This window comes from Heloderma suspectum, chromosome 4 (assembly GCF_057233095.1).
Source record: "Heloderma suspectum isolate Gila_16-S chromosome 4, 16-S_ref, whole genome shotgun sequence".
Classification (NCBI taxonomy): Eukaryota; Metazoa; Chordata; class Lepidosauria; order Squamata; family Helodermatidae; genus Heloderma; species Heloderma suspectum.
The window spans coordinates 80,976,045-80,998,961 of NC_139461.1; the positions used below are offsets into that span (position 1 = coordinate 80,976,045).

Below are 22,917 nucleotides of genomic sequence, written 5' to 3' on the forward strand. Positions count from 1 at the left end.
AGAAAGAAGGAAAAGGTTGTGTTTATCCTGAACTGGGTATTCTTATCCATTGAAAACTAATTAAATTACATTACAACCAGAGAAGATTTCGCCCTGCCCCCACCCCTTCTATATGCCTATACCGGTGCCTGTATTTTTACATCCAGGCCAGGCCTATGCTAGTGATGCTGGCCTGTTTCATCCTTTCACTAGCAAAAGAGGCAGCATGACAATCAAAATCTCTTAAGTCAAGAACAACTTGGTGCAGCACACATTTAACTCCGTCACTGAAATCAATTGCACTTAAAAGTACTTAACTTTGGACCATGATACAAACCTTTGTTTCATCATGTTTGGAATGTGTTTGGAATTTGGTGCCCAATGTGATAGGGACCAAATCTGCGCCATGCTTGACATTTAGTGTTGTGGCCTCCATCAACTGTGGCCCATGGAAAATGTGCTATGTTTCTGAGTCCACCATCTCACCCATCATAATGACATGTGCTTTGCTAGTTTATCCTTACTGCTAGGCACATATAAATCAGAAGGAGCTGAGATTATGTGGCAAGTTAAGCACAACACACAATTATGGATTATTTTCTACAATGGAATGGCTATGGTATTCTAAAAAGTATTGAAACTAAGTTGGTTTGTACTATTTTGAGATTTCGCTAAAGTGGTATCTAAGCAATTATTTGAGTGGTTATTTCATGCAACTCAGTACAAGCTAAAATTTTATTTGAAACATTGTTTATAACTTTAATAATCATGATTCAGATAATAGTGAGTTTTATCTGAATGTATCTGATTATAGTGAGTTTAATGTCACCTCTGTGACTTTGCAAATTGCTAGGAAAATCCTGATTCATGGATCTATATAAGAAAGTGTGATTGCATATTGGCTTTTGAGGTGGGAAGAAAAGGGATGTAAGGTAGTCATGTGACTGTCATTAGTTGGTCCAGGTCATAATGCCCAGATGCACTGTGAATTGAGTGCCATTTCCTCCCTCCCAATTTCTTCTCTGGCTTGGAAAGTTAAATGAAACTCTCCACATGCATTGGGTTGGATCCACTATTTTCCTCCCAGGAGAGAAAGTGATCTTCTGCAAGAGGAAAGGCTCAGCTCACAGAATGCCTGTCTGCCTGATTTTGGGGGATCCCCTGATCCCCAAACCCAGTTCACCCCATTCAAGAAGGACTCCTGACTCTATGTAGCATTTTCAGGAGGATGGAGGGCTGCGCAGTTGGTCCAGTTTAAATCCAAAGTCAGCATTCAGCAGACTGGGCACCTAAAGGTGGCTCTTTTGTAGGGGAATACTTTCTCTAATGTTGACCCCTTACTCTTGATGACGCTATCTGTGATTACTGTGAATCAGGTGGCAGACCACTGGATCAGTAAGTTTCTTGTTTGGTCAGTATCATCTCTGTTTGGATAAGTTCTCTTGTTTCACTTGTTTCAAATGTTTTCTGTGGTTGTCATTCCTCAACAAGCTCTCTAGTGCCCAAGTGTGTTTGTCTTTTGGAAGGGGATGTTTAATCACACCGATCTCCTGGCTGTTGTTGTGAGGTGGGTGCAGTGCAAGTGAAACCAAGCTAATTCTGGGGAGGGCTCTTTGCCATCAGCACTCAAGCACCGACATCACAAGCCTGGAGAGAACTCTCAGAAAACAGATAAGGTGCCCCCACCCACCCCCAAACACTTCCCTAGTAAGCACATAAATACTGAGCCAATTCTGAATTGAGCAGAGTGGAATTCACCCATCACTACCTAAAGGATTTGACATTTTTCAACAGTAAACCCTAATAAGAAAGAAGACAGCATTAAGATCATAATGCAATATGTCAAATATTTGTTTTGCAGAATGATCTCTGCTTCATCATGTAACACAGAAGGAGACAGATGGTCTGCTGAGCTGCACCACAGCATGCCATTATTTTCCCAAACTGAGTACATGACAATTGTTCTACACCCAGTCTTCATTGACTCAGTCTGCCAAGTCTATTTGCATGCAAAGTTGAAAGGTCTCAGGTATCCTTAGCATATGCCATTGAATTGCCATATGTCTTAGCTGTCTAAATATTCAACACAGCTGTCACTCATGAACTCATTTAGAAACCAATGGATGGTTCCATTCTAAACATCTCTATCAGATGAAAAGATGATGATTTAAAAAATACAGCAAATACTTAACAAGTATTTTAACGTATATTTTGTGGGCTTACAGTTCATTTCAATTGAAAGGACTCAACAATGAAAAAAATGTAAAGAGAGTTGTCACTGTAACACATGGATCATGTTTACAGAGCTTTAAGCTTCGCTGCCTAACTATCCCCCTTATTTGGGGCTTTTCAGACATTCAGCTGAGCCTTTCTCTCTCCTCTCTCTCTCTCTTTCTTTCTTTTTTATCAAAGTGGGATTAGGAGGCAAAGTTGTTAAGACTCAGCATACAAGAACAGCCTAGCAGAAACAGAAAACACATTTCTTTAAAATTTACAAAAATAGAACCCCCTCTGGTGACCCACCAGTATCAAATGTCAGCAGCAATGATATTTTCTTTCATTTCCTTTACACCTTCTTTCCCCCCCTGAATCTCTTTGTATGATTCCTAGGCAACCATGATAACATTTCTGCATAAAGAAAGAAAAATATTCTTGACTCCAAATTGATTCTTCCAGATAAACTGGAAAGGGTCTTGGGAATTTCATATGTCTGCAATAAATTTTTGCAGAAACTTGCAACGCTAGAACAAAAGTTACACCTGTAGTGCAAAAGCTTTGTATAAAATATGGCTACAAAATGTCAGAGGAGGTAAAAAGGACTATCTGGGCAACAAGAATCAGGCTTGTGCTGGGAATCTGGGATAGATGCTAAGAACAACACTGGTCCAGTTCAAAAATATGAAATAGACAGGAGGAGATGTTTATTTTGAGGTCTACAAATCCTCTCAACAACACTGATTTTCACTTAGCATATCACTTGAAGGTTACCATGATCCCCACAGTACTGAATGAGATGTAACCAAGCTAGGGATGTCACAAGTGTCTGGTGGCACAGGGGTGGAGTCTGACAGACACCCCCCACCCTTGGCCCCCCAGACCCAGCTCGTTGAGCCACTGCAACTTTCTGGACTCCATCCATGAGTGCAGCATGGTCCATGAGCACCCAGCAGCTGCCCGCTTCCTCCCAGATCCACAATTTTGGTTAAAAATCCATCACATCTTCCTCCTTCTCCTGGTGCCTGTAATGTTGTGGAAATGGCCCTTTTACAGCTGCCATTTCCACAACATTCAATTTATGGAAATACCAGAGCCACCATTTTTACACAACGTGGTGGCTCAGGGAGGAAACAGGCAACCGCTGGACACACTTGTCACGTGCACAGGCACTCAGCGCACAGGTCCAGCTGAGCATGGCAGCTCAATGTCTGGGGCATGCAAGCAGGGTCAGTGGCTTGTCAGGTGCCTGGGCAACCCAGACAGAGGCTAGTCTGTCCATCCCTAAACCAAGCAGGCATAAAGAAGCTGCCAACTGGTAAATGGGTGGCTGTTTGGTTTAAGAACAGTATAAGCTGTGAGCCATCAAATTATGGAAAGGGAAGTCAGCCATAAATACAGTGGCATGCAGCATCGCAGATCAAATAGTCCTGGTCAGACAGATGCTCCAAAGCAAGGTGGTTACACAGTGACTGAATTCAGAGGTGTATTGCCCCTGCAGTAGGCCTCTTAATTTAGAGGTGCCAAGATAGTGATAAATCAAATCCAAGTTTACTTACAAGGAGTACTTTATTGAGTAACTTACAGCACACAGGTGTACCCAATGGTTGGATCAGACAGCTTCTCTGAACCCAGAGCCATGGGGTAAAATGGGTTTTATACCACACGTCAGCAGTGAGGCAGCATGAAAGCAGCAAGCGTTAATTAGCATTCATCTGCAACTTTCCCAGCATAGGCTAACAGTGCTTGTTCAGAAGGAAAACAATCAGAACTTTCCCAGCACAGCCACCTGTAACTTGGCATAAACATAGCCTCACTTCTCAGACACATAGGCCCTGATAAGATACTAGTCTTGGTTAGCATGGAATGTGCTGAGGCCATGCTATCGACCTTTGATGCATCTCACATGGTCAGAGGCCCACTAGCAAGGAAACTGCACCAATAATGAACCTAAGCAAAGCATTATGGATCTCTAGGCCCCTTTAGAACTACAGATGACTTGGTTACAGGCCCGGGGCCAATACAAGAGGTAACAGCAAACCATGTTTTTTTTGACATTACATGCATGAACAGGAGTGAGCCTCAGAATCACACACCTCCAGCTGCCAGTCCCTGCCCTCAGGCTTACAATCTAAAAGACACAACACAAAAGGAAAAGGGATTGGTAAGGAGGAGGAAAAAAGCAAAACTCGGGCATCAGTTCTTAGTAACAAAGTTCTTGTAGGTGTTCTTTCTGGCAGGGAAGGGCAAAACAAGCTCCCTGCATTTGTTCCTTCCCTGCCTGATGTATGGGGCTAGGTTGGTCTCCCCTTGCTGCAATGTTCTTCCTGTGTGGCAAGGGGTGCAGCCTCCCAGTGGCCCTTGGTTCTCTAGCTGATGCTTGAGGCCAGAGTCTACAGTCTCATGGAACTGACAGTTGGACCTGCATATCCATGGCTGGGGAAAGGCCATGTACAGCAAAGCTGGTCCCCAGCTGAAGCACTAACTGGAGCTCCAGCCAGCACTTCAGCTGGGGATCAGATGATGTCAGGGGCACAGACACACAGCCTGTCATTGGGTGGCCATGGCCATGACTCAGCCATGACCATGAAACTGTTTGTCACCCCTGTTCTAGACACATGAAAGCTAGGGACCACTCAGTACTGTGGCCTACAAAGAAAATCTTCATAGAAATTAACTGTCATACAGGGGGAAATGGGGAAAAATATGTTCGATCATTCTGTAAATTAGAGTCTGGGAGTTTTGAACACGCTGCTCCAGACTCCCAGGACAAGTGCAAGGGAACGTGGCCTCTTGCTCTGGTGCTGTGAGCTGGCCCCATCCTCTATGCAAAAAAAGCAGCCGGTGCTGGGCATCTTGTGTCCAACTCGAAGGTGACACATCTGTCCCCTAACTCCTAATGTTGGCGCACTTTTGCACGAGCCAGGGGGAGCAGTCGCGTACACAAGAGGAATCTTGCTGGATAAAACGAAGGGCCTATCAAGTCCAGCATTCACTTCCCCCAGTGGCCAACCAGATGCCTGTGGAAAGCTTACAAGCACGACATGAGTGAAATAGCAGCCTCCCACTCGTGTTGCCCAGCAACTGGTATTCAGAGGCATATGACCACTGGTACTAGAGCTAACATAAAGCCTGCCTGACTAGCAGGGATTGATAGCCTTCTCCTCCATGAAAGCCTTAACCTCCAACTTCACCAGATACAGGATGCTGTAATAGCTCTTGTGGTGCAAGCCTGTGGTGCAGTAGAACAGTGTTACTGCAGTTGCACAGGGCACACATCATGTCTGCAAACTACTTCTCTGTGTTCAGAGAATAAGCCCTTCCAGAACATGAACGACTGGAGAGAATATAACTCAAGGGCTAGGTCACTTTTCTTGCCACAACCCTGTTTTTATTCCGCTGGAGGACAGGCTACTTTCTGTCTGGTAGAGCCTGCTCAGAAAACTAAAATGTTTGCTGAAGTACACAGGAGCATAGCTTGTGTAATGTACAGACCGTGTCTGGTTAGTCGAGTGCCTAGAAAGACTCCCCAGGAACAACATCAGATGAAAGGAAATGATAGAATCGGAGTCCTTGAGTGAGTTAACTCAGTACAGATCATTCCTTTTGTCTATCTCAGGCTGCCTTGGGTCCTTTTTGTTTCCTCATTAAAGCAGAGGCCCCTACGCAGGAAACAGAGCAAGGCAAAGCTGCCCATTATCTTCTCTCTTGTTCTTGGCTAGAGTTCCAAACAGCCTTACCCCAGTATGACCAGCTCACTCCTTTACTAGGGAATCGGGATTGGTGAGAATTTCATTTCAGTGCAGTTTTGATATGAATTTACTAAAATTTGCAAAATTCTCCATATTCAGGACAAAAAGAACTAGAGATTTTAAAAAACTGAATGTGGGAGAAATGGAAACAGACAGATTCAGTCATCCAGGCCCAGGGCTTTGGGAGCTTTGCTCTTAAACATCTGGGGTTGAATCCTTTGTGTATTCATCCATGTTAGTGCTTAATTAGAGTTGCCACTACTTTTTTTTCTGACAGGCTCTTCATCTTTAACAGCTATATGGCAGGCAGGTACATCGTGGTCCTTTCCATGCTGAGAATATCTATGGAATTTGGCTGGAGCAGATGGGTGAGAATTTCATTTCTGTTTAATTTTTATAAGAATTTACGAAAATCCATGAAGTTCTTCATAGTCAAGAGAAAGAGAACTTGAGATGATGGTGATGATTTTAAACTGAATGCAGGACAAGCAAAACTGACATGTTGTCCATGTCTATTCTTGACTCCTTTCTCAGTCCATAGTAACTTTGTGATAAGGTTACTTTGATACAATCAGTTTAAAACAAATGATAAAAATGAAAGCAAAAATGTTGGCTGGTTATTATCAAGTATGGCTGAAAACCTGCACTTTTTAAAAAAAAGAATGTTTTGTTTTCTTTACCAAGCTCTCTCTACTGAATGTGCAATTTGCTTCTTGCTTTATAACATTTTGATTTTCCCCCCAAATCTGTATCTGGAAAAAAAATAATCAGACAGTCCAGTGCTAACTTAAAACAAAAATAGCTTGATAGATCTCAGAAAATCAGGATTCATGCTGATATAGCCCCAGAAGGATACACAGCCAAACATAGACTTCATCTAATGTAGACCACTTTGGGTTTGTCATGTTCAAATCACAGTGAACATAGCTGGGTATGGTCAATACTTGGATACCAATTAAAACCATGCGCTTCTAGAGATGGTGATGTTTCTTTACTAGTGGGCTTGTTTGTGAGTTAATAAAAACATCTCAGTGTAGTGTGCTAATGAACCAAACAGATGCGGAAGCAGCATTTGAAATCATTGAAAGTACTCAATGTTAAATACAACCATTTCAGATACAACCACTGCAGTGAAGGTACGGTTAGCAAAAAACATAGCAAAGGCAGGCAGTTCTATCAAGACTAAAATCCACACTAGAAACAATATGAGAGCAGAAATCTGCCATTAAACTAGATACATTTATGTGTACATCAGTAACAGAAATTGCATAAAGTACACATTGATATGAAGAAAATTGTGCCATCATGTTTTCTAGACAACTTGCATGTTCTTTTTAATGCCTCTAAAAAGCTTAGAAGTGCATCTGATGAACTAGTCTGGGTCCGTGAAAGCATATGTCATAATAAATGTGTTAGTCTATATGATGCTTTGTTGTTTCTGCTTAGAAGTGATGCTGAAAATATTTTTTTTCTGTTTATGGAATTGTGATTGAAATCTTAAGTTAGATATATTAATTGAATCCACTAATCATGTTGCCAATACTATGAAGCTAGGAAAGCTATATTGGGCAGAAGAAAAAGACTAGGAAAAACAGGAGGGGGCTGACTACATTTAAATTCTGTCTGTGTAAAATGCAATTTTAATTTATTTTTCATCTTCTCTTTGATAATTGTAGTACTTCCTTAGGAAAGCAATCTGATCTCCCAAACTTTCCCCAGTGTAGCATTTTTCTTCAATATAGCAGCATCTTGTTTCAAATCTTCTGACTATGTAACGATAGCTTGACAAATGACCAAGACATTTATTTTATAGGCCCAATAATACAGTATGCCAGGGGTGGGGAACAGGTAACTCCCATCAGCCCTAGCTAGCATAGCTAATGGTGAGGGCTGATGGGAATTGCAGTCCAACAATATCTGGAGGGCCACATTCCACCATCTCAGGTATGCACATTTTCTCCAAGTTTTGCATCAAAATATTCCTGTAGATAACACTGGGTCTGAAACCTATGGCTAGATTTGGTATTTATTATTTCATTCTGATTTTTTTCAATATTACATGCGCGAGATACTGCAATCCTGCCCTGGCTAGGCATGAGGCCCATGGGAAGCAGAGGGCACAGTGGTGCTCACTGTCTGTTCTGGGTCACACTAAGCAAGCAGGCGTCTTGATAGGACCTTGGAGAGCACACTGCGCTAGCTGGAGAAAGTGTTGTCCCAGGAAAGGGCTGTAGCGACCTGAGATCTTTCGGTTGCTCCAGACCTCCCGGATGCTGATTGCAGTCCTTGAAGGGCTGGTGTCTGTTTCTGCAGTCTCATGCTGCTGTGTGGTGAGTGACAGGAGGAGACACGGGAGAATGAGATGACGGTAGAGCTATCCTCTGGCCAGGAAGATATAGAAGGGGTGCGTTTTCCTTCAGCATGAAGTGAATTACAACCCTGCTACTGCTTGCTTCAAATTCTTAGGGTTGGCGGAGAATTTCTCCACGAATCTTTGGGAGGCTGAGCGCTGACGCATTCGGCCCCCCGAAAGTGTTGGGGAAATTCTCCGCTGGCCCCCCGCCCCCCCGGGATGGGACTTACCTTCGGCGAATGTCCCTCCCGGCGGCGGCTCCCGGCGGCGATTCGGAAGTGTTTCGTTGGGGACGGGGACGGCAGCCGGTCTCCCAACCAGCTGCCGCCGTCGCCATTGCAAAAAAAAAAAGTAAAGTAAAAAAAAAAACCCACACCCGTGCACAGGCTACGTAACGATTTACGTAGCCTATCACAGCTAGATTTCCAAAGTCAGCCGTGATAGGCTACGTAAATCGTCATGTAGCCTATTACGGGTGACTTTGAAAAAAAAAAAGTGCGTACGCAAATGGCGGCGCCCATGGGGCGCCGCCATTTGCATTCCTTATTTTGGCACGTCTAGTCTACGTAAACATTTACGTAGACTAAGGCAAAAATAAGGAAACGCTATTTGCGTTGCCCTTATTTTCGCCGTAGTCTACGTAAATCTTTACGTAGACTAGACGTCCCAAAATAAGGAACGCAAATGGCGGTCCCCATGGGAGCCGCCATTTGCGTACGTGCTTTTTTTTCCCCCAAAGTCACCCGTGATAGGCTACGTGACGATTTACATAGCCTATCACGGCTGACTTTGGAAATCTAGCTGTGATAGGCTACATAAATCGTTACATAGCCTATCACGGGTGTGTGTGTGTTTTTACTTTTTTTTTCGTGGCCAGGTAGACGGGGCGCTTCTCCCTGGCCTGAATTTTGCCAGCAAGGGATGGGGCGCCTCCTCCCCGGCCTGAATTTCCCCTCGCCTGAACTTCGGGGGGAGAACCGAAGCACCTCCCCCCCACCGCGAAGCAAGCTGTGGGACAAGGTAAGTCCCTTTCATCCATCCGTACAAATTCTGAAATTCAAGCCACTGACCACAAAACCATAAAACAGACTTACATTTACTATGTTTGAAAATACATTCTCTTTTTAGCACCAGTTTTTTAAATAACTTCATGAAACCCAGGTGCAGTTGTCTCATATGGCAAATGCACATGTTTTGATATTACCTGTGGTTAAGACGCTGAACTGTAGACTGGAAGGTTGGCAGGACAGCAGTTCGGGACCCGAGTGCCGCGTGACGGAGTGAGCTCCTGTCTTCAGTCCCAGCTCCTGCCAACCTAGCAGTTCGAAAGCAAGAAATTTCAAGTAGATAAATAGGCACCGCTTCGGCGGGAAAGGTAACAGTGTTCGGTGCACCTCGGTGTTCAGTCATGCCGGCCACATGACCACGGAAGCATCTTCGGACAGTGCTGGCTCTTCGGCTTAGAAATGGAGATGAGCACCACACCCTAGAGTCGGACACGACTGGTTGGGGACACCTTTACCTTTTACCTTTTTAATGACATATGCAAACAACAACCCCTGCAATTAGGGACATGTGCATATGACCTCACAAAATTCTCCAACTTGTTTGTGGGCAGATAAATTGGAGGGATCTTTTCACCAAATTGTCCACCAGTTTCTTGGGGGCAGGACTCACCATTAGCAGTGACATTAGCAAGCTTCATTCTCTCCCCCCACCCCAAAGTGGTTTTTTTTTGGGGGGGGGGCTGCTGCTGCTCCAGCAATTGTATTGTCAGCCTGGCCACCATTCTGAATCCTCCACAATGCCCTGGGCCTAGCCTCATTCCAGGTCATTGTGGGGAACAGGGGAATGGTGGCTGCCACAAAAAATGGTGGAGAATATTTGGAGAAAATTCAGTGAAGATTCAGACCTTCTTTTTCAGGGTGGGGATGGGGTGAGGTGAGAAAAGGAACATCTTAGACATTTTCTCAGAAAAATGCTTTTGAGACATTTTTGTTCAGTTCTATCTACAATTGATGGTATCTTTCCATCACATAATCATGGGGCAAAATAGATGCACATGCCTCTGGGACATGATGGATTCTTCCGAGATGTGATTGTAGGGAATGTGTCTTCTTGCGTGAAGCAGTTTTCTAGCTAGCATGATATTACTTGAGGACCATTCTTTTCACCCATGAGAAACATATGAGCTGGAGCACAAGATCTGAGGCATGGTAACATTTGTGATCTCTAAAACTTTGAGATGTGGGAGTTTGAGACTGTGGAAGTTGCAACTTGTTCATCTCATTCAATAGCTATGGTATTTCATTCTATGCAGGAAATAGTGGGGGAAAATGAAGGCATTATTGATGGCCTACATAGCACCACTGACCCCCCTCCCCCATTCTAGAACCATTCAGTGATGGATTATCTTCTCAAAACACAATCTTCTATACAATTGTAGCCATGATTAAAATCTTAAAGCCAAATTATAGCTCCATGCTGAACTATGGTCCTGTGTTTTCATTTGCTTCTTTTCTACATCATTATTCTAATGTGTTATTCAGTTCTGCTCTGAGTCCATCATATTAGATTAAATGACTACCTAATCATGGTGTCCACTCTGCACTTTTCAAAACCTACATGTGGCATCTCTGTTAGCATATTATGCTATGCAATTATTAAAATGAGAATGATTACAAGGCAAAATTAACACAACCTTTGTATAAACAAAAGGCTCAGTGAAAAATCCCATTTCCTCTAAATATGCACTTTTTTGTAGAAAAGAGTCAATTTTTGTTGATTGACAGAATCAGATTTTTCTTTTAATAGAATGAAGCAAAAGGGCAAAATATGTCATCTACACACACACACACACACACAATCGACTCAGGTTGCAATCCAAAAACACTTACTTGGAAGTAAGTCCCACTGAGTTCTCAGACTTACTTCTAAGTAGACACGTATAGGATTGCACTATAAGCTTTTTCAGATTTACTTGAGTGAATGTGAATGATCCACTCTTTTACTTAACTTCTGCCCTACATATTTATTAATATGCAAGTACTATTGACATTTATAAATGTCATGCACATCATATTACACCAAAGACAAAAAATTGAATACTTACGTTCTACACTGTAGAATATTCTATAAAGAAGAATCATGGGAAATAAGGCACAAAATGAAACGGAAACTCCCATTGAGTTGCATGAGTATGGAGAGTCATGCATGAATCTCCATAGACAGGGCACTATCCAGCAGGGCACAACTGCAAATGTAATTTATGTTGCACTGGTGTAAACTACTGAAGTGCAATGTCACTAGTATTAGCTGGCACACCAATTTCCTGAGAAAATCGGTCTGCCAACTAATGCTATTGGCATTGTGCTAGTGTAGTTTATGCTAGCACAAAATAATTTAAGGTATATAGGGAGCGCCTCTCCCTATATATGCCTGCCCAAGAACTGAGATCTGTTGGAGGGGCCCTCTTCTGCATCCCACCAGTACGAGACATACACTATGGTGGGATGTGGGAGAGAGCCTTCTCTGCTGTGGCACCCCGGTTGTGGAATGCCCTCCCCTTGGAGGAACGACTGGCACAGACATTGGTCTTGTTTCGGCGCCAAGTAAAAATGTGGCTTTTACCAAAGCCTTTGAGGGCTAAGTGCATTCCCTAGCACATTGTTTTAACTCTTTTATTGTTTTAGATTTCAACTAGTATTAGCTTGTTTAATAGTTTCATATGTTTTTAGGTGTTTAAATTATTTATTGTTTTATACTGTTTACATTGATTTTATCTGTATGTCGCCCTGAGATCTTAATGATATAGGGCGGGATAGAAATGTTATAAATAAATAAATAAATAAATAAATAAGGTAGTGGTTCATCTTTTTTGTTTCTTTATACTACTTTTATACCACCTAATATCCTGAAATGTCTAAGCAGTTCACAATACGTATATAATAAAGAACAATACCAATATAAAAACAATGTAAGAACCATTTCAATCTATCAATCAATCAATCAATCAAAAACATTACAACAGAAACAATGAGAAATGGAGCAGGGTCATAGTCCACTACAAGTCAGAGAAAGCCTGTGTAAACAAATATGTCTTCAGGAAGCATTTAAAACTCACCATAGTTCCTGCCTCTAAAACAATGCATGGGAGTTTGTTCCACAGGTTGGGGGCCACTACCAAGAAGGCCTGCATATGTGCTATTACCTGGCAACACTCTCTTGGTCACAGCCTGACCAATTAGGCCTCCTCGAAGGATTTCAGAGGCTGACTGGGTGTATATAGGGAAAGGTGGTCAGCTAGGTATCCTGGTCCTGAGTTGTTGAGGGCTTTGAATGTCAACAACAAAACCTTGAAGATGGCTCAGTAGCTAATAGGCAGCCAGTTCAGTTCTTTTAGCACAGGTGTAATATGTATATAGTTGGGTGCTCCACTGAGCATCCTAACTGCCGCATTCTGCACTAGCTGCAGCTTCTAAACCATGCACAAGTGCAGCCTCACATAACCTACTCATAAGGTTACCAGTACATGGATAATTGTGGCTAGGCTATCCCTATCCAGGAATGGGCATAGTCATTGCATCAACTGAAGTTGGTAATGGGTGCTCTGGGCCACTGAGTTCACCCAAGCCACCAGCGATGAAGATGGCTCTAGAAGCACCCCCTAACTATGTACCTGCTCCTTCAGAGGGAGTGCAACCCCATACAGAACAGGTAAAAACCCCAGTACCTGGATGTGGGAACTGCCCACCCATAGGGACTCTGTCTTCTCAGGATTCAGCTTCAGTCTACTAGCCCTCATACAGCCCATAACAATATCCAGGCACCAGTTTAGAATGTGCATGGCCTCTCTTGATTCAGATGTCGCAAAAAATAGAGCTGAGTGTCATCAGCATACTGGTGACATCTTGCCCCAGATCTCCTAATAAAGTTGTACAGTTAATAAAATTGTTGCCCTGCTTAACCTAATATCAAGTGTCTCATCTTTTCATATCTTTCCTTTATTGTTCTATGGGTTCACACTAGGGATGTACGGATTTTCTTAAATCAATTCCGTCTGTGTTTCATGATTGTCAGGGGTGTTTTGCTCCACCATCCGCTCATCGATGGAAGCAGATGTTCTTTTACCGGAATTTTGTTCTGCTTGCAGTGATTCTCGTTAGCGCTAATGCGCACTTTCATAAGAGATCATGCTTTTCAGCTAGCCTTTGGGTTGAATCCCTCTGTATTCATTCAGTCATGTTTGTGGTGCTGATTTGAAGTTGCCATCTCTTTTTTCTGACAACCTTCTCACCTTTAAGTGCTATATGATAGGCATGTACATCATGGTCCTGTCCATACTGGGAGCAGCTGTACCTACTGAATTTTGATGGTGTCAATGGGTGAGACTTTTGTTTCAATTCATTTTTGGTAAGAATTTACCAAAATTCTCAAAGTACTTCATGGTAATAAACATGCATTATGGCCCTAGACAGCAAATTGAGAAGACAGACAGTGTCCATACTATGCAGTTCTGATTGGAATCGCATGCATCTGTCGAAGATCATGATGTGGATGGGCATCTCATCCAGGTCATGCTAACCATATTGGCACTTCATATACAGTTCCAAACCCAATTAAGGAACCACAGCTACCACACCCTGTTGGGGGAAAGGGGAGCCAGAGACAGTCCACTGCCCACAGATGAAATAGATCATGGTGTCAATTCTGAAAGCACAGTCTCTGTTGGCTTCAAAATTTTCAGAATGTTTACATCATTAGATAAATCCCCTCTGGAATCAAATCACTTTATTTGAAATGAACAGTGAAGCAGGAAATCATTTCTTTATAAATGATCATAATAAGCTTCTATTTTAATAATAAGATACAAATAAGGAAATAGAAAAATGTATCAGTAGTTTTAACAGTAGTTGCAGATTAGACCATTGTTCTTTCTTCTGCTTTTGAAGTTTCACAGGCAGTTTCAGTAACAAAATCACTCAGTATTAAGCTTTTGTTTAGACAGATTATGTTGTATGTGAGCAGAAGAAAAGCCCTATCTGACAGCATGTTAATGTGTGCCCACTTATGGTTATTTATATGGCTGTTTAAGCACAGAGAACTCCACAGAGTTCTTAAACTCTAGTGAAAATCTTAAAGCTACAGCTGTTTTTATTGCTTCTCTTCACAGGCAATGCTCAGAGCATCTGAGCTCTGCTTTTCCATTTAGCATTGTTTACAACTATGGAATAGCCATGGACGCAATTGTTCCCTCTGTAAGTATCTAAAGTTTGTACTATGCAATTAATCTCATGGTTCCCTTGGTTTCCCCTGGCCTCAGCTGTTCTTATTTTCTCAATGATCTTCCCTTAAAGCTAAAAAAACACCCCAAACCCTTGGAGTGGAAATACCACAGGAAGCATTTCAAAGACATACTTGTCAAGCAGCCACTGATCCTGAAACCTGCCCTGAATGAATCTTGCATAGACAAATTAAATGACCCATATCAAGTTGCAGCGCTAACAAATTCTAGCATGAAATTGACAGGAAGCATATTTCCACGTCTCAAATTTTAATGAATCTACATGGGTAAATTAGTTTATGCCACTCCATCTCCATAAATTGCTGATTCAATAAATCACACTTGAGAAATAGCTGAGTAATTACAGAATGATGCTTGAAGCAATAGGAATCTCATCTGCATAATAACAGACATTTGTCGCAACCATTTTTGTCATGGACTGACAAATGTTAAACATGATTAATACCACCCGGTCTCCAGAATGCATTATCCAATATATCAGAAGAATGAGGTATTTAAAAAGATGAAAAAACAGGGACAGAGTTCTCTTCTTCAGGACAACTGAAATGAAATGGAGCTACTGGAGCACTAATGTGTCTGCACAGAACCCATTAATTTCAGTGGGGCTTATCCCAGAGAATTTCCTTAGCATTCGTAACTGTAAGAGAAATATATTATTTATGTTTTGGAGGATTTAGGTTTTTTCAAAGCTCATAGTATATGATGAGCTGCCATTTTCTGCTGTAAAGTGAAAGCGTCGGATATGGGATATTTGTTTTCCACACAAATATACACAAAAATGCATTAGCATTTTTCCTTTGGGGGAGGTGCAGGAGAAGTAGACAATATAGCTATGTGAACCTTGCATTTCTGGTTTTCAGTGTGGAAAGGCAGACTCTCTCTTGCTAGTTTACATATTTCTGCAGTCTTGTGACTTAGCTTGCTTGGCCTTTCAACTCTCTTCACTTGCAAGGAAAAGACACCAAGGTTGAATGAGTCACATACTAATTCCAATGTCTTCAACGACAATCTGAAATGTGTTTACCAAGGAGTAAGCCCTATTGAACACAGTGGAGAGTAAAGATGCATAGGATTATGTTGCCTTGGGCTGCAATCATACCACTTATCTGGGAGTAAGCATCACTGAAATGAATGGGACTTAAGTTTTGAGTAGGCATGTTTAGAATTGTGCTGTTATTTATATTTCTCTTATGCCCATCTACAGAAAGTGAACTTAGCATCAACAACATGTTAGTTATGTACAGGTCAGATCACTATAACATATTCTATGTGGACCTGCCCTTGCAGAAACTGCAATTGGGTACAGTATGCTTGTGGGAGCTAGGTGCTTGGATCATATTATGCTGGCTCCCTATTCATTTTTGGACCCAATTTACAGTGCTGGTTTTGGCCTTTATAGCCCTGAATAGGTTGGGACCAAGTTATATGCACCCAAATGAACAAACCTGCCCAGTCATTATGGTAGGCATCGGAGGCCCTGATCTCTAGCCACAAGAACTGTCCAATTGTCAGCTACCAAGGATAGCATCTTTTAGAGGTGGTCCCATGCCTTTAGAACTCCCTCTCCAGCGAAATATACATGGCCTAATCACTGCATTTTATAAAAGAACTCTAATAACATTTTTGTCCAGTCCACATTGATTAAGTGTTGTGCTTGGAAGAAAACATAGCTGCTGTTTTGAATTAGTGGTTTTAAAATAGTAATTTGTTGCCATTATTGTTTAGTATTAATGCAGATTTTATGAATTCTAAAGCTTTTTCTGTAAATCACCTTGTGAGCACAATGTGCCTTAAAAAGCAGGTTGGAAATTAATTTTGTAACTAAATAAACATGCATTTTTGTAATAGCCTGTCTGCTTACATATTAGCAATGACAACGAAGATGTCTAGATTGCCTGGGTACAGCTATGTGGTGTGCTTTCTTTTCTTTTTATTTTCTTTTTCTTAAAGAGCTGAATAAATATTAATTGTTATTTATTTATATTTTATATTTTTAAAAAAGACTGTTCTTTTAAAGTATCCACCCAGGAATACAAGTTTAAAAGAAGAAAACACAATAAAAAGATCAAAATATCTGTCCCAGTCCAAGAAAAGTTTAAAAATGATTACAAGCAAAAGATACTACAAGTTGAAATAGTCTGAGAAAATTTAAAAGGTCTAAATTTGGCCACAGAAGCTTATGCTGCTGATACCTCTGCATAAGCAAAACATTGTATGTTGTTATTGTTGTTGTTGTTGTTGTTGTTGTTGTTGTTCTTGTTAAAGCTAATATTAACATCCATGGGAATCAAACACAATCTAAGCCCTGTTCAGTCATTCAAAAAGGGTTAAAATCAACATGCAAGGGGGGAGAGTGCACTAGCCCTGCCACTCTCGCTGGCTGCCTTCATCGCCCTCTACTGGTGGAGGGTGACTGTCTGAAGAGGAGTGTCTCCTCTATCCATGGGGGTTCTCCATGTGATTGAGAATGCTGGATAATCAGGTTTTTTTACTTGTTTTTCAGATTGATCAAATGGGAAAAGTGCATATTTTGAACAGGAAAAGTGCATTTCTGTGCATATTTTTCAATAGTGCAAAACTTTCACCCATTGACCAAAGTGTGAAAATACATATATATTTTTAAATCAAAATGCACCTTTCAAAGTGCACATACTTTAAAAATATATATTTTTAACGCTATCACAAATTTGGAGATTTGTGAACATTTGTGGGGGGAAAAAACCCTGCTCCTGTTGCTGTTTGCATTTGGAATTGCAAACGGGACATGTCTGCATGATTTATGAACAGAAACAAAATTCTCGTACATACCTATTCTATGCTCATAGAACAGAATAGGTATGTGTCAGTGCAACAGAGCTCCACTATAGTTCAGAATAGAAAAGGCTGTTACCTGATTTAACAAATTTTAGTCAATTAACCATGTGAGATTTAGGGTGCAATCCTATGCATGTTTAGAAAGAAAGAAATCCTATAACTCCCAGAATTCCCCAGCCATATTGGGAATTGTAGGACTCTTTTCCGTCTAAACATGCATAGGATTGCACCCTCAAGCCTATGTTGGTGCTGTACTGAAAACCCAGGTGAGCACATCTGGAAGAGATCAAAGACTCCCAGCTCCTCCACCCATGTCTTGGTGTCCTATATAAACAAATCATGTTTATAGGACCCATCTCATACTGAATCAGAGTAATGGTCCACCAAACCCTATACAGTCAGCCTTCATTAGCAGCATGTGTAAAATCCAGTTCTCCTGGATCTTAGGCAACTTTCTCAGTCCTTCCACCTAAAATCCTTTAACTTGAGAAACCTCAAAGTGACACTTGGATCTCAAGGAAGCCTAGGCATTCTTCCACGGAGTGATGGTTCTGATTGTATATTGCCTATAAGTCTCTTTTTCATTGTCATTCTAGATCTGCATCTGATAATATTGTTATGAAAGGAATGAAAAGTTAATGTGATTGCCCTAGTTGTTATACTGTTCCCACAAAATAGAGTCCAATTTTAATAGCATTTTTCAGATGGTTACAGTGGCTCTCTGAGTTTATATGTCTTCAAACTTTGTTCATTTGAATATAGATTTTAAGACTGCTGGGTGTCCTTTCCAGTCCACATAGAGTCTTCAAAGTGTGAGATATGTCAGCTGGATTTCAGAAACAGCCAGAAGTTTTACAAAGCCTCAAATAAACATAGTGTCTTAGTTACATAAAACTGCCTCACAGTATGCTTTTGAACTGTCTGGCTAAGTCAGAGCTAGTTCATGTTTTAACTGACAAAACTTCAAATAAAAACGAAGGACTTACAGAAATCGTACACATTTCTGGGGTTCCCTGGAGAATTTGGGGTTCATAATAATCCAGTGACATAGCTAGGGTAGACATGGTTGGGCACTTGCCAAAGGCTTAAATCCCAGGAGGGGCCCACTAACAAGAGCACCCTGGAGTTGTTAGGTATGTATGTATGTATGTATGTATGTATGACATCTATATACTGCCCAGCAGCCGAGCCTCTCTGGGCAGTTCACAAGAAGTTGCCCCATTGCAATCTGCTTGTTCACCTGCCTCTCACTCTGGCCCAGACAACAGTGGTGGGGAGAAGGAGGAGCAGTAGCTGCCACTGTCCACTTTCTCCCTGGCTCTCTGCCTGTCAAGCAAGGAAGTGGTAACAACGATGAAAAGCAGGATGAGGAGCAATAGCAGCTGGTGACCATGGCAGTTAAAAAGTAGACTCACTGAGGTAAGGGGCCCATTGCTCAAAAATCTGGAGATGGCGCTGGCTAGAATTGCTATATAGGAATGAAATGTAGAAGTACATTGCTGAAGTAAGTAGTAGGCTGATATTTCTGTTAATACACTGCATATGCTCCATTACTAGTGCTGTGCTGAAAATGTATCCCACATCTTTTTTGACTACTCTTACTCAATTTGATAGAAAAGAAATTGCTTTCGAAAAGAAATTCAGTGGTGAAGAAAATTTTGCAGAAATTCTTATGGGTTGGGTTTCTTGTGCTTACCTTACTTAGGACGTAGCCAAGGAGAGTGTGCAAGTATCCTATTTTACACTGAGCAATCATCTCTCTGGCAGCCTGGAGCCTCCTCAGCCTCCTACACTTCAAGTGTCATAATTCCTCCAGCAGGGCTTTTTCAGGCTGAGAAGGGCAGGCAGCCTGGGAGGCTTCAGAGCAATGGAGAGATGTGTAATAGAAAGAAAACACACACCCTTGGCCACCTTGCAGCGATTAAGTAAACTCAACACACCACAAAAATAAATTATAACACATCCCGAGAATGAGCCAGAATGATGGAAGCCTCTTTCTTATCATGAGGGAAGAAAACCTTCAGGAAATTGGAGGACAGATTTTGGCACAGGACTAGTTCCACCTCTTTCCTGACACTGAACACAACACTGCCGCCTCCTCACACCTGCATTGTTGTGGATGCAAAATGGGGGCCAGCCTGCCAACACAGTTAATGCAGTGGTAGCACAATCTCCTCCCCCCAAAAAGCCCTTTTGAAAAAAGAAAGAAGCTGTGCTACAAGCCCTGCCAAAGGTGAGCCCTACCAGTGAGAAAATGTTGGAGAATTTCTCCTCCCCCTAGAAAAAGTCAGTGAAATTGTGCCCCCAATTTCTCTGCACAAATAGGGTGGAGAATTTCAAAAGGCCATTTGCACATGGCTCTGTCCATTACATTATATGTCAAGATCTGCAAACACATAGTACATGGAAGAAATGCATCTTATCGAGTACTCCACTTTTAGAGAAAGTCACCATTATCCATTTCTTTAAAAAAAAAAATCATCCATAGTATTTACAATTAAATACATTTAATCCTCAAAGGTGGTTTTTACAATAAGGCAGGGTGAGGCAGGCACACAAGTGAGCATTGTGGTAAGAATTATTTACTTATCTCTTCATAAAATTGACATGCCACTCTTCAGTGGTGCTTCCAGGGCACAGAACAAAATACAACACTATAAAATCAAAAAGGCTACAGCAGAATAAATGGCACATAAATTAAAAAGCCCGGGAGGGACAACAATGTATTTGCCTGGTGATAAAAAGTAGTACTGTTGGTGCCAGGTGAGCCTCCCTCAAGAAGAAGTTCCATAGATGGGGTGCCACATCTGAAAAGGCTCTCTCTGTTGCCACCCAGGGAGCCCCCAAAGACACCCTCAACCACAGGTAGAATCCGAAGTAAAACCTATATCGGACAGCCCGAGGGCCAAATTCAGTTTTGGAGAAGCTCTTGGGGGGCACATTCCCATGGTGGGTGGAGCCAGAGGCAAAGGAGGTGGAGCCAACATGACAACAAACACCAGCATATTGTAGCCTAAAGCTCATGCTATCGGTAAGTAAGGTTACGGAGAGGCATTTTAGCTTTTTAGAATGGAGGGGAAATTGCAAAAGTCAGGAAGCCACCAAACAATTGGCGGTTAGAAGGAAGGGGTTGGGACCATCTGCAGAACCCTGGAGGGCTGGATCAGGACCCCAAGTGGGCCAGATTTGCTCAGTAAGCCTGGGTTCAACACCTCTGCTCTAAAAGTAGAGAAAACTGGATTTGACCCAATTGGTGTCCACTGATGGAAGTCTCTTTGATCTTCTATCAACAGAACATGGAGGGAGGTGCTTTTTTTGTAATTTTCCCCTCCTTCTGCAGCCCCCACACCTCCCCAATCTGCTCCAGTGGGTTCAAAAACCTTCAGAACAGCGTAGGTGGTGGTGGCCCAGGTGGCCCAAAGTGCTGCAAGGAGAGGGAGAACTGCTGAAAATCACATCCCTCCCCATTCTGCTGATGTCAGCCTCTGCTGGATCAAAGGAGTCTTTCACTGGAGGGACACCAGTGCCTTTTAAGAGTAATCGGGTTTTATTTTCAGTTATTGGTTATATCATTTATTTAAAATAATTATATCCCACATCTGAAACACGATTACTGAGGTGATACACACAGCACTTAAAAAAAAAAAAGCAATATAGGAGCAACAGATAATAAAGCAAAGCAAAATACAATCTCAAAGAGATTAAATTTAATTAAAATTAAATTAATTTAAGGCAGCCCTGGAAAATCCACTTTAAAATGGTAATGCCTCCAGCTTTCCAAAAGGAGTTTCTTAGTAGGGAAGGCAGAAAAGGCAGCTCTTTTGCATCATTAATATTCAGTGTACTTTTGTCACTTCTGTCTTTTGCGTCCCACGTTTGTTAATTGCTCCCAAGGTTGAAATATGGCTTTTAAAACATCTGAGCACACAAAACAAGAGATTAATTCTAGCTTGATCAAATATCATAATGAAGCTTATATGCTGATAAATTTGTAATGTGAGTACACATGAATAACATTACCATTAGTCTTATTAAAATATAAGCACAGGAGAAGTAAAAATGTTATACTGGAGGGTTTTTTATTATTTGAAGTCCCTAGGAAATGATATGTAATACTACTGCAGCTAAGTTATTATCAATAACTTAGGGAAATGTGCTTGAAACAACAAATGTTCAAATGGTAGTACCACAAGATTCAAGATATATCCAGCTATTTTTACCTCATTTTGAACTGCATCAAAGATGTAATCCTATGCCTATATTTTACATGATGTCAAGTGTCAAAAAATAATTTCCTTAAAATATAAAACAGTATTTTTAGGCTGTCTTCTTTACCCTTATAAAACATGATAGGACCAAAACATGATAGGACCAAACTCAGTTCATGGCTGAGTCAGAAACTTTCTTTCTATAATATACAAAGGCAGCCCTTCCCATCCCAGCCTACAAAGATTGCTAGGGTTTGAGAGTTCACCCAACTTTATGGCTGTAAACTTTACCGTCATAAAGTTAGGTAAAGCTGCCACTCTCTGCAAACTGCATAGTACAGTATAGACCAGGAATCCCTAACCTTTTTGAGTTGGTGGGCACATTTGGAATTTTGAGAGATTGTCATGGGTGTTCTCACAAAATGACTGCCATGGGCAGCTTGCCCAATCACTATGGCTGAGATGGTGGGCATGCCTGGTCACAAAACACCCATTTCCCAGAAGGCAAATGGGTGAGACTAAATGAAAAGTAATTTGCCCAAGAAACCAAGTACAAGGCAGAAGTGAGATCCATAACACAAAACCGCTCTTTTGTACCCACAGTTTTCTGCTCCAACGCCCATTTCAGAGAAAGCAAACTGATGTGGCTCAGAGACAAGTAGCGTGGCCATGAAACAAAGTACAAGGCAGAGGTGGAGTCTGAGCCCCAAATACCAAATCACATATTCGGTCCCTCAAAGCAGAACAAAATATCCTTTTCGCAGAAGGCAAACTGGTAATGCTCAGAAACACACAACAGCAAAACACATACCCACACTGATAATACCAAATAAACACAGGCAACAGACACAAACATGCACAATCACAGACACACACAAAACCTAGGCAAATCCCACACTGCACCACATAAAAATAAAACACACAAACCACCTTTCTCTCTATCCCCCCCCATCCTTCTCACTCTCTCTCCCACACACACAGTCAAAACACACAGAGAGAGCACAGGCAAAGCATCCCTCTCACCCACCCTTCTCTAGCCCCCCAGGCTACTTGTTGCCCTGCCCAATGTACCTTTCTTCTTTCTTTTATGCATGCTGGGTTACAGCTACTAGGGCTGTGCATGAACCCCCTGCTTAATTTCAGATGCTGCTTTGGACCTTCTGAAGCAGCCCCACTTCACTTCAGACCAATTCGGACCCAACCTGCTTCACTTTGGATTTGGATCTGAAGCGAGATTCAGATATCCAAATCATTCGGATTTGACGTTTTCCTATTGACTTGCATTGGAAAACA

At 41.8% G+C, this 22,917-nt stretch overlaps 1 long non-coding RNA gene across 1 annotated transcript in view; it reads right to left on the reverse strand.

The window, feature by feature from the left end:
* LOC146347069 (uncharacterized) overlaps nt 1-22,917 on the reverse strand; it is a 79,374-nt gene that overhangs the window by 31,500 nt on the left and 24,957 nt on the right. The window contains exon 3 of the long non-coding RNA XR_014790141.1: nt 9,503-9,613. This is a non-coding gene — a long non-coding RNA (uncharacterized LOC146347069). The remainder of the gene's footprint in view (nt 1-9,502; nt 9,614-22,917) is intronic.